We start from the raw sequence: 12414 nt of genomic DNA on the forward strand, positions 1-12414 counted from the left end.
CACTGACCCCTGCGGAACACCACTAGTTACTGGTTGCCAATCTGAGAATGAACCATTTATCCCAACTCTCTGCTTTCTGTTAGAGAGCCAATCCTCCACCCACGCCAGAATATTACCCCCAATCCCGTGATTTTTTATCTTGAGCAATAATCTTTTGTGTGGCACCTTGTCAAATGCCTTTTGGAAGTCTAAATACACTACGTCCACTGGTTCCCCTTTATCCACCCTGTATGTTACTTCCTCAAAAAACTCCAGCAAATTTGTCAAACAGGACTTCCCCTTCATGAAACCATGCTGAGTTTGTCCAATTAAATTATGTTTATCCAAATGTCCCGTTACTGTCTCCTTAATAATGGACTCTAACATTTTACCAAGCACAGATGTTAGGCTAACAGGTCTATAGTTTCCAGCCTTCTGCCTACTACCCTTTTTAAATAAGGGTGTTACATTAGCAGTTTTCCAATCTGCCGGGACCTTTGCTGAGTCCAGTGAGTTTTGGAAAATTATTACCAATGCATCCACAATCCCTACCGCTACTTCCCTCAAGACCCTAGGATGCAAGCCATCAGGTCCAGGGGATTTATCCGCCTTGAGTCCCATTATTTTACCAAGTACCACTTCCTTAGTGATTTTAATCGTATTTAGTTCCTCCTCCCCTAGAGCCCCCTGTTTGTCCAGTGTTGGGATATTCTTAGTGTCCTCTACTGTAAAGACTGATACAAAATAATTGTTCAGTGTTTTTGCCATCTCCATGTTTCCCATCAATAATTTCCCGGTCTCATCCTCTAAGGGACCAACATTTACTTTAGCCACCCTTTTTCTTTTTATATAACTATAGAAACTTTTACTGCCTGTTTTTATATTTTTTGCTAATTTACTTTCATAATCTATCTTCCCTTTCTTAATCAATCTTTTAGTTATTTTTTGCTGTCTTTTAAAGACTTCCCAATCTTCCATCCTCCCACTAGATTTGGCTACCTTATATGCCCTTGTTTTTAGTCGGATACTATCCTTAATTACTTTACTTAGCCACGGATGGCTATCTTTTCTTTTACACCCTTTTTTCCTCAGTGGAATATATATTTTTTGGAAGTTGTAAAATAACTCCTTAAATGTACACCACTGATCATGTACCGTCTTACCCTTTAATCTATTTTCCCAGTCCACTCTAATCAATTCCGCTCTCATACCTTCATAGTCTCCTTTATTCAAGCTCAGCACGCTTGTTTGAGATCCAACCTTCTCACCCTCTAATTGAATATGGAACTCAACCATGTTATGGTCACTCATTCCAAGGGGATCCTTTACTAGGACATTTTTAATTAATCCTGTCTCATTACACAGGACCAAATCTAAGGTTGCTTGCCCCCTGGTCGGTTCAGTTACATACTGCTCAAGAAACCCATCCCTAATACACTCAATGAACTCATCCTCAAGGCTGCTCTGCCCAATTTGATTTGTCCAGTTAATATGATAATTAAAATCCCCCATAATTATAGCTGTTCCCTTATTACAAGCCTCAACTATTTCCTGATTAATACTCCGTCCAACAGAGTTGCAACTGTTTGGAGGCCTATAGACTACACCCACTAGTGTTTTTTCCCCTTATTATTCCTTATCTCCACCCAAACTGTTTCACTATCCTGCTCCTTTGACCCAATATCATTTCTCTGTATTATAGTGATTCCTTCCTTTATTAACATAGCCACCCCACCTCCTCTCCCTTCCTGCCTGTCCTTCCTGATTGTTAAATAACCTGGTATGTTTAATTCCCAGTCATGGTCACCCTGCAGCCATGTTTCTGTAATGGCCACAAGATCATACCCATATGTCGTTATTTGTGCCGTTATCTCATTCATTTTGTTACGAATGCTACGTGCATTCAGATAAAGAACTTTCAAATATGTTTTGTAACACTTAGTTCCTGTTTTTTCCCTTTTTAGTACTTTACTTTTTACTCCATACCTTCTGTCCCTTCCTGACACATTCTGTTTTTTAATTCCCCCACTGCTACCTAAGTTTATGACCTTCTCTGTTGTCATTTCTATTATTTGCTCTCTAGAAACCTCCCCCCCACTAATTAGTTTAAAGCCCTCTCTACAGCCCTAGTTATATGATTCGCCAGGACTCTAGTCCCAGCACTGGCCAAGTGGAGTCCGTCCCAACGGAACAGCTGTCCCAGGTCACTATTGCCTATATGTCCCCCTACTTTTACTTCTCTTATCTGCTCTGGTTCATTCCCCATTACTAGATCCAATAGCGAATCCTCCCTTGTTGAGCTTTTGACATATTGGGTTAGAAAGGAGTCATGTACACATTGTAGGAATTCCATTCCTTTATCCCCTTTACCTACCTCTTCTGTCCAATTAATATCAGGGTAGTTGAAATCCCCCATGATTATTATTCTATGTTTTTTACTCATTTCCCTAATTTGTCTGCATATTTCTTCCTCCACCTCCCTTCCACTATTAGGTGGTCTGTAGACTACACCTATTAATGTGATTGATCCTTTATTATCTTTTATCTCTATCCATATGGATTCTATTTTTGCCTTGCTGATATCTGCGTCATTTTTTTCTACTGCCATTTTGTTATCCCTAATAAGTACAGCTACTTCACCTCCCCTTTTTCTCTCTCTATCTTTTCTAAATATGTTATACCCTGCAATGTTTAATTCACAGTCCTGATTTTTCAGTAACCATGTCTCAGTAATCCCTGCTGTGTCTGGTTCCTCGCAACGCATGATTGCCTCCAGCTCCCCTATTTTATTATGGGAGAGAGTTTCAAATTTCCACTTTGTGGGGAGAAGTGCTTCCTGACATTACCCCTGAATGGCCTAGCTCTAATTTTAAGGTCACATTCCCTTGTTCTGATCTCCCCCACCAGAGGAAATAGTTTCTCTCTATCTACCCTAACAATTCCTTTGATCATCTTAAACACCTTAATTAGATCACCCCTCATTCTTCAATATTCAAGGGAATACAAGCCTAGTCTATGCAACCAGTTCTCATAATTTAATTTGATTAGCCCCAATATCATTCATATCAGCTTGACATGGTGGTAAATTATGAACACCAGGAACTGAAAATGTTAATTTAACCAATTAACAAACTTTTTTTATCCATATAGGAGAGATGGCAAAAAGCTAAGTGAAAAGGTCGGTTTTGAAAGGAGAGGAAGTGGGAAGACGGGATTTAGGGACAGAGTTCCGACAATGGAGCCGTGGCAACTGAAAGCTATACCACTGATAGCGGGACAATGGGAAGGGCAATGCCTAAAAGGCCAGAATCAGAAAACCAAAGTGTAAGGGAAGGGGGGGCGGGGGTGGGGGGGGGGGGAAAGCCAGAGCAAGTAGAAGAGTTTGGGTGGGGCAGGGCTGTGGAGGGATTTGAGGATGAGGACCTGTGTTAGGGAATAGGGAGCTAATGTACATCAGGGGAAAATGGGGTAAAGGGCTCCTGCGGGACAAGATATGGGCGGCTGAGTTCTGGACGTGTTGGAGTCTACGGAGGGTGGAACAGGAAAGGTCAGCAAGGAGAACTTTGAAACCATCACATCTAAAGTTAACAACAGCTTGGACAAGTATTTTAGTGGCAGAGGGATTGAGGTGGGGAAGAGGTGGACAATGTCACAGGTGGAAATAAGTGGTCTTTCCCTAGTTTCTTTCCTACCTCCCCTTATGCCTTCTTTGAGCTCATCTTGTCCATGATACCCACCTCCTGCACCCTCAAACCTATTCCCACCAAACTGCTGACCACCCAACTTCCCTTCCTGGCCCCCATGTTAGCAGATATTGTTAATGGTTCCTTCTCCTCAGGTCCCCGTCCCCTTCAAATCTGCCGTCATCACTCCCTCCTCAACAAAAACACCCTTGACTGCTCCGTTGTTGCCAACTACCTCCCCATCTCCAACCTCACTTTCCTCTCCAAAGCCCTTGAATGTGCTGTCCCCTCCAAATTCCATGCCCATCTTTCTTGTTAAAAAAAAATCTCCTCATCCCGCCTCTGGTTCTTTTGCCAATTACCTTAAATCTGTGTCCTCTGGTTACCGATCCTTCTGCCAGTGGAAACAGTTTCTCCTTGTTTACTCTATCAAAACCCTTCATGATTTTGAACACCTCTATCAAGTCTCCCCTTAACCTTCTCTGCTGTAAGGAGAACAATCCCAGCTTCTCTAGTCTCTCCAAGAAACTGAAGTCCCTCATCCCTGGTACCATTTAAGTAAATCTCCTCTGCACCCTCTCCAGGACCTTGATATTCTTCCCAAAGTGTGGTGCCCAGAATTGCCCACAATACAGCAAAACTTCCTTGCTTTTGTACTCTGTGCCTCAATTTATAAAGCCACTGAAGTGTTTTTAACAGCCTTCTCTGTAAGAATCTGTGAGACTTATATTACCACTTATACTCTGGGTAGAAGTTGCAACTGTGAGCCAGCTGCATCCTGTGTCTCTTCTCTCTCTCTCTTCGCCTCCTGGGTGTCTCCTTAATTCTTCCTGAAATCTTTTCATCCTGAAATCTTCTACACTTTGTGACTGTTACGACCCCCTTCTTGTACCCTTACTCTCGTTCAAAACCTATGGAGTCCTCCTGAACCAACCACTGGCTGACACCCAAACCTAAAATCCAATCATAAAGATACCACGTTCGCAGCACCCTGGCTTACACAGGTTTTTGGTTTGATGACACTCTTACATCATCTGTTTCTGATCATCAAGACTCATATCTGGGGTAGTTATGGCAACACAAAAGGAAGATGCCTCCACAGGTTGAGCTACGGCCCCTGCTGTTGGCCTTTGTTTTTATTTCACTGCGGATGTTATAACATTCCAGCACAATGGAAACTACAGCTAACCTTGGTTCCCAGGCCATTCGACCATGGCAATCTCTTGCTCACCCCAGGTTGCCTGGTTACAGCCTACTCACAGAACGTTTAAGCATAAGAAAAAGGGTTACATGTTATACATAATTCAGGTTATCATTGCAGGCAGTTGATGATTACAAACTTCTACATTTAATCCTTACACACGATTATAGATCTATTATTGATGATTATAAGATATTAATGGTTATAAGATATCAAAACAAGTATTCAGAAACCAACTAACATGTAATTCATAACAATCTTACAGTCCCTGCCTCATATCTCAGTCTCTGGAATTGCTAACAAGGCTTGTTGAAGTTTGCATTTTTAATTTGGTCAAGCAAGGCCCCGCACCTTGTTTCTTCCATTTTAAATCTAACCGGGTCTACCCAAGGCATATTACACTAGTTTAAAAACATGATTATTCAAGAATCGGCATGCATTGATTAACAGTTACATTATACAAACTTAAACCCATAACTAATAATGCTTATTTCATTGAGTCATGTTAGTTAGTGGGAATCTGAAATGGAGATTTCTCAGGATTCTTACAGTTCTTGGCTTGATGGGGAGGAGCTCCTTCTCCGATCTCTCACTCAATCTTATTTCTTAACCTTCTGCAGGAGGTCTACTAATTCTAAGTTATTAGCGTGTCGACCAAGCACCTACATTTCAAGCAACAGATCATGGTGCAGACAAAGAAAATCATAAATCATGGACTTGAAAGATTTTCCAGCTCTCACTTTACTCATATCCATCTTGTGGATAATTCTTGCTAAATATGATTTCTCCTTAGCCCTCAATTGTCCCAATCCAAATTCTATGTCCCTCTCCACTTCAACTTCAATTTCAATCCCTCCGACAGATACCAGTGTGTTTAACTCTATTCTGATTGTTTCATTAATTAGATAGTTTCTCAATGGAGTACGTGTCAGTGTTCAGAAAGTTGTCTCACTCTCCTGAGCCACATTAACCATTTCATGTCGAACTGTTGCCAAGTAACTGAGCATGTCTGAGACCCATTCTTCAGTGCAGATTCACCATGCATTACAGCATGCTAATTGGTTCACACATAACAAATCACATTTGCACACTCATACATCTCAATATCATGCCACATGTGCCATTCGATACAAGCCATTCTCGGGCTTTCAGGTGATCTCATCAAAAGAGATGTCTGGAGATCTTTGCTCATCTCCCACTACATAGTCCCGATGTCTCAGGTAGTGGCCAGACTATCAAATACAGTTTTCTTAAAAAGTTCATTATAGGCAGGGACACAAATGTCTCCAAGAAAAAGCTATCAATTTACTATTCTTAACTACACTTTCCTGACTATTACTTAAATGTTAGGAAAATTCTCATTTGGTGGTGTTACTATCTTACATCCTCAATCACTTCCTCTCATTTCATTTTACACATCTCATTAATTACTATTCTATCTAATTCATGAGCCCTGGAGGAACTTTATTGTCCAGTACAATATTTAAGATAGAAAACATAGATCAAACATTCCCACTTGGTCCAAGTTTGTTTTTTTATTCTTTATTTTAGAGGAACTTTTATTTTCCCAAAATGACCTGATATATTGTGCCTGAATCCATTTTATCAGTTCAAAATGATCCTAAATCCAAATGGCAGTATTGTTGGACTGACAGGTTTTGTCAATGTCCAATTTTATTTCCACCCAAAAAACTTGCTTCTTTAATACACAGCAATTGGCAGGACCACCTAGACTGCTTTCCACCAGTTCTTTTTAATGAAAATTTGATTATCTCTTTAAACTTCCCTTACTCAAGTGCTTGAAATAGCAACTCATATCAATTTTTAAAAATCAATTTATCTTATCATTTCCAATTTCAGAAACAGGCTTGGTGGTTTTACATGGTGTTTTAACATTAGAGACAGAAGTGCTTGCAATTAGTTTACAAGGTAAGTTCCATATCTCCCCTTCTCGAGCACTGAAAGGATTAAGTCTGAGACCGAGCTTTTGAAAGGCAAAGCCTTCAGTCCAAATCGTCACCAGGCTGTGATTTTGATGTCTACCGATGTCTGCAGATAAATTCTTAAAACTGCTAGATATTTTGCTATGCCATCAATATTCATGCTGTCTGGAAAGCCAGGGTCACCTGTTTAAAAGAAAAACAGAGAATCCATTGTGGCTCTGTTTAAGAGCCCAAGAGGTTAATTTGTCAAATCATAATTTTCCTTCTGCACTGTGGGGAAATAGCCACTTAAAATTAAGAAATTTAAATGTAATAATGTCCAATATATAAATTTAAAGTCAGCAATACAAAAGTTGTTGCTTGGTGAATTTAAAAAAACAGCTGTCAGTGGAAAGGGTTAACTCCTTTGTAGGTATATAAGACAACAGAGCAAAATATTGTCAGATGCATGCAATTGCGTCACTTCACGTAAATTGAAAAAACTTTCCTGATCGAAAAAGACAGTAAATTAGCAGATGGTGCTAATGGGGCACTAGAGCATTATTGCCGGGGTGAGGTGAATCCAACACCGCACACCAAATCCTGCCACTAACAGTTATCGCCAGGAGCCTCAACATCAGGTGGATCATGACATCAGTGAGTTTGCGAAATTGATTGTCATCACCAATGGCTGCAGCAGGGCTGGTGGAAGGCTGCTGAGTGTCCGTGCGGGAGACTTCAGATGGCCTTGTAGGACACCCTCGACCAGCTCTGGACCTGGAAGGCCTGGCTGTAGACTGCACCATCTCAGCATGGGCGGCAGCAGTCTGGGCTGGTTGGATGACAGGCAGCGACAAGGACAATGGCGGAGTACCAGTGGTGGGAGCAGGAACGCTGTCATCCTGAGAGAGGACTGCAGCTTCCTGCTGCACTGACCCACTGCCACTCCCCGGGACAGCACCTCAGCATCCCTAGCAATCTGTTGGAGCATAGATTGCTGGCCTGCTGTGACACTGTGAAAGCCCCGGTGGACGGTGGTAGGCCCAGCCACGATGGCAGCAGTCAGAGCTTGCGTGGCATCAAGCTGAGACTGTATGAGAGCAGTCTGAGAATCGATGGCACCAAGCATAGACTGCATTACAGCACTAAGACATTGCGTCACTTCCACCTGTGCTGCAATGGAAGCTTCTAGATCGCCCATCACACACAGCATCAGGTCTGGGTTGCCATGGTCTCTCTGGGAGTCTACCATCCTTTGCAGTCTGGAAATGATGGGCTCCATGGTGTGCGCAGACCTCTGTGTAATGTTGGAGGTGGACTCCTCTACGCTCCTTACCATTGCCGAGAGGCTCTCAGGCACCCTTGCCATTGCACCTATCATTTCTGTGTTCATGGTCATCACCCTTCTTCTAAACATCTCCCCATCGAGGTCCTCATCTGAGTCCTGTGCAGCAGAACTCGTGCGCGAACTTGTCCTCCGGGGAGCTGGCCCCCGAGCTACTCTTTTCCCCGGCCCTGCTGCAACCCCCTCGTCCCCGGTGCATCACCCTGTGCAGATCCCGCTACTATATTAGCCTCTAAAGAAAGTGTAGTGCCAGTATCTGAACTGGTGCCTGCGGGTGAGACATGCAGTGATACGGTGTGTTTTTCCTCTTCTCCCGCCTCGCTCTCTACGGCGCCCTCAAGGACAGGCTACTCAGCTGCTTGCTCATTATCTGAAAGCATAAAGGCACAAGATTGCACGGTGGCATAGTTGTTAGCACTGTTGCCTCACAGCGCCAGGGACCCGGGTTCGAATCCGGCCTCGGGCGACTGTCTGTGTGGAGTTTGCACATTCTCCCCGTGTTTGCGTGGGTTTTCTCCGGGTGCTCCGGTTTCCTCCCACAGTCCAAAGATGTGCGGGTTAGGTTGATTGGCTATGATAAAATTGACCCTTAGTGTTAGGGGGATTAAATACGTGGGGTTACGGGGATAGGGTGGGATATGTGTTGGTGTAGGGGTTACGGGGATCGGGTGGGATATGTGTCGGTGCAGGCTTGATGGGCTGAAATGGCCTCTATCTGCACTGTGGGGTTTCTGTGATTCTGTGATTCTGTGATTCGGGTTAAGGTGAGGGGAGGTGGGCAGGAAGGGAGAAAAGCATGCATGCAGCATGATTAGCTGGGAAGTGTGAAACACTTGTGGTGTGAGGGGGAAGTGGGATGTGAGAAGAAGGAGTCGGGATGAACATACCGTTGTTGTCCCCAAGGGGGTCAATGTCGCTGGTGGCCACGGCGCCCACCACCTGGCGCCCAATGATTTGCAGCACTCTTTCCTCCAGCACAGACAGTGGTTGGGTGTCAGATTGTCCCCCGCCTGTGCGCTCCTGTTCCCTCCTGTTGTGAGCCACCTTGGCCTGCAAGAGAAAGGAAAGTGTGTGAGTGAGTGTGGAGCAATGTGTTTGGGTGATGTGCCTGCCATAGTTGAATAGCTGTCGTTGGTGCAAGGTGTGAGTTGTGGGTGTGAATGTTGGTAGGTGGAGATTGTAGGTGGCTGCGTGTTGGGGGTGTGGTGCTTTGGGCTGTGTGTGAAGACTGCTTCAGATGGTGGTATGTAGCATTTGTTGAAGCATTCACTCACCCTGAACACCCAAGTGAGGTCGTTATTATTAACTTTAAATAAAACATTCTCATCAGGGAAGACAGCATTTTAGATTAAACTCCAACTGTTTTTAAACATTTTTTAAAGCGGTTTCTAACCCCAAGATTTCCCAGCACAAGGAAGATGAATAAACAAGCAGAATCAACTCAAATGTACCAAAATTCCAATTCAAATCATTAAACAGTTAAGAGATTCAAAACTGCCAATGTAAAAGTCTCACGTCCAGAACTAGAAACCTTCACATAATTTAAAATAATAACCAGAATTTCACTCTGGCTGCAATGAAGGTCAAATTTTCACAATTTAATTGTTAACCTCAATAATTCCAATTTAATTCAGACCAATATTTTATTAACTAAACACAATACAGAACAGATAAAACAAAACAAAATAGCACATGCTTACAAAAAACAGTCAATTATGTCATCTATCTTTTGTATTCTTCAGGTGCCTTTCCAATGACTGTAAAAATATTAAATATAACTGGAGAAAAATTAGTTTTCACATTTAAACAAATCAAATCAAAGTGCTTTGGAAATTTCAAATCAAGTACCAGGCACCATGGCAACCATAACATCAAGGCTGAATCTTGGAGTGAAACTTATCTTTTGTTGAACAAACTTTTGTTTTTGCTTTTCTGATCCTTTCCACACCAGCGTTTTTAACTTAAATTGTAGTTCAAAGGTTTTTTTTCCCAATTCTGGGTGCACAATCTTAAATTAAAATGAACATACTTAACATATTCACACATTCACGCAACTTAGAAATATTGATCCCTGAAATGGGTTATGAACGCCAAGAGTACCAAATTTTATTATGTGATATTCCCAGGTCGTGACCCTGTTCACAAAGTTTAAATCAATTCAAAAATCAAAAGCATGGTTCAAGTATCTCACAAATAATACACGTGTATACCTACATAAATCAATTAACAAACTTAAAACAACACACGCTTGTAGGAAAAACATCAATTAAACATACTTCCAACTGAAAGGCAAGACTACAAAGGGTTAAATGGCTTTAAGTTTTGTGCACAGAAAAGTGGGTGGAGCTAAAACAAACATAACAGACACTTTTTTAAAGACAGAATTTCAGACAAAGGAAACGCTGTAACTTTCTAAACATTCATAGTCAGGAAAACTTCCACACTTTAAAGTTGCGATTTCGCCTACCGAGGCGGGTCCAGTGCGGCTGAGGTCGGTGGTGGGGTGCGACCCCGCTGCTGGCTCCAGCCCGCTCTGTGAAATTATTTTACGCTGATTGGGCTTGTTAAGCCCGCCCAGCGCGTTTGCTGGCCAATTAAAGGAAGTGGGTCTGATGACGTCACTTGATGACGCGTCATCAGCTGGTTTCCTTAAAGGGACCATGTGCAAATTGATTTTGACAGTTGTGCTGTCAGCGTTCTACAGCATTGAGGTGCTGCAAACACTGACAAGCACAGCATAAAGGTGCACGGCTGCACCCAGGCTCTCCCTTCACATGGACAAAAGAGACCTCCCCAGGAGATCAACACAGCCTCATTGCACATTGCACAGGAGGACACAAGCAGGGATGTTGTTAGGAGGACCAGGCTGCAGTGGTGCAAACCTTTCAATGATCTCAGTAGATCAGGAAATGTTACTGCAAAGCCACACTCAACCTCATCCTGCTGTGCCACTCATCACATCCCCATCACTCTGCCTTCCCTACCCTGCTCCTGCACATCCTACTCACACCAACTTACCTTGCACCTCCACCCATCCCTCTCTATCTACATTATCGCTTCCTCATCTCACTAGCCACCCTTCACACTTACACTCATCCTAGTCCAATCATACCAACTAACAACACACAAGGATAGACACTTGGGTGTTTTAGGCAATGTTTATGTAAAGTTTCTGTTAATGTGCTGTCAAACATTCAACTCTTTATTTTCAACACTTTGCATTCTTGGACAGATTTCTGTGCACCTTTGGAAGTGTCTTAGTGAGTTCCAGTGAATGGTGAGACATAATGGTACTCCCCGCAATGGCAATGAGTGTGTAATTAATGGCTTGGGCATTGTAGGGATGCTCTATGGTGCTGGTGTGGGGTGGTGCCAACCTGGTGCATCATGTGGCAACCAGGGTGTACAGCATAAAGTTAAGTAAATCTGGCTATGCTGAGGTCATCCCTGGCATCCTGGGTTGCAATGTGGTCGGGTGCTGATGTCCTGTGTCCTGTGCAACATCAGGTGATTGCGGAGAAGGTTGGTGTTGTTGTTGGTGCTGCTGGTGTGCCTGGTGTTGCAGGTATTGGGGCTGATTGTGGTGGGATTCGGAGTACCAAGGTGAGATTGTTTCAAGGGCACCCATGCTGATGGAATAGATGGCAGGTGAGGTTGAGATGACAGAAGCGATCTGCCAATGCTGAGAGAGGTTGTTCCAATGAGGTGACACTGGATACAGAGTTTGCTCCAAATACTTATTAGCTGCATAAAGCTCAATCTGTCTTCCAAATGCAGTAAGCAACAGCTTCTGACCTTGGAAAGTGAACAGCTATGAAATGGGAGCTTTTATAGACCATTTACAGCTGTCAAGTAAATAAATCATCCCATGCTGACACAACACCCGGCCTCCTTATCTGACGTGATCCCCGAGCAGCGGGGAAGCCATGGGCGAAGGCTTAAAATCTAAAGGTGAACTTAAAATAGTTTTTAAGTGCCTGTTAACAAGCACTTAATCATTTAAATTGCCACCCCTGCCGCTTGGTGTCGGGTCTGTTCAGTGCTGACAGACCTGACATCTGAGAAAGTCGTATGGAGGTGGGTTGAGAGCAGGTTCCCGCCCCGCTGTCAAAAAAAAATTCCCACCCGACCCACCACCAAACGCACCGGCTGACCCCCCGAAAAATTTCCCCCTAACACATACTTTCACACAACTGAAATTCCAGCATCCTTTAATGTTCCTTTCACTCAGTAATCTTGTGTTTTATTTTTCTCGGCACAGAAGCTGGCAGCATGTACCATCAG

This window comes from Somniosus microcephalus, chromosome 7 (genome assembly GCF_052327205.1).
Source record: "Somniosus microcephalus isolate GS21.2 chromosome 7, FLI_Smic_1.0, whole genome shotgun sequence".
Lineage (NCBI taxonomy): Eukaryota > Metazoa > Chordata > Chondrichthyes > Squaliformes > Somniosidae > Somniosus > Somniosus microcephalus.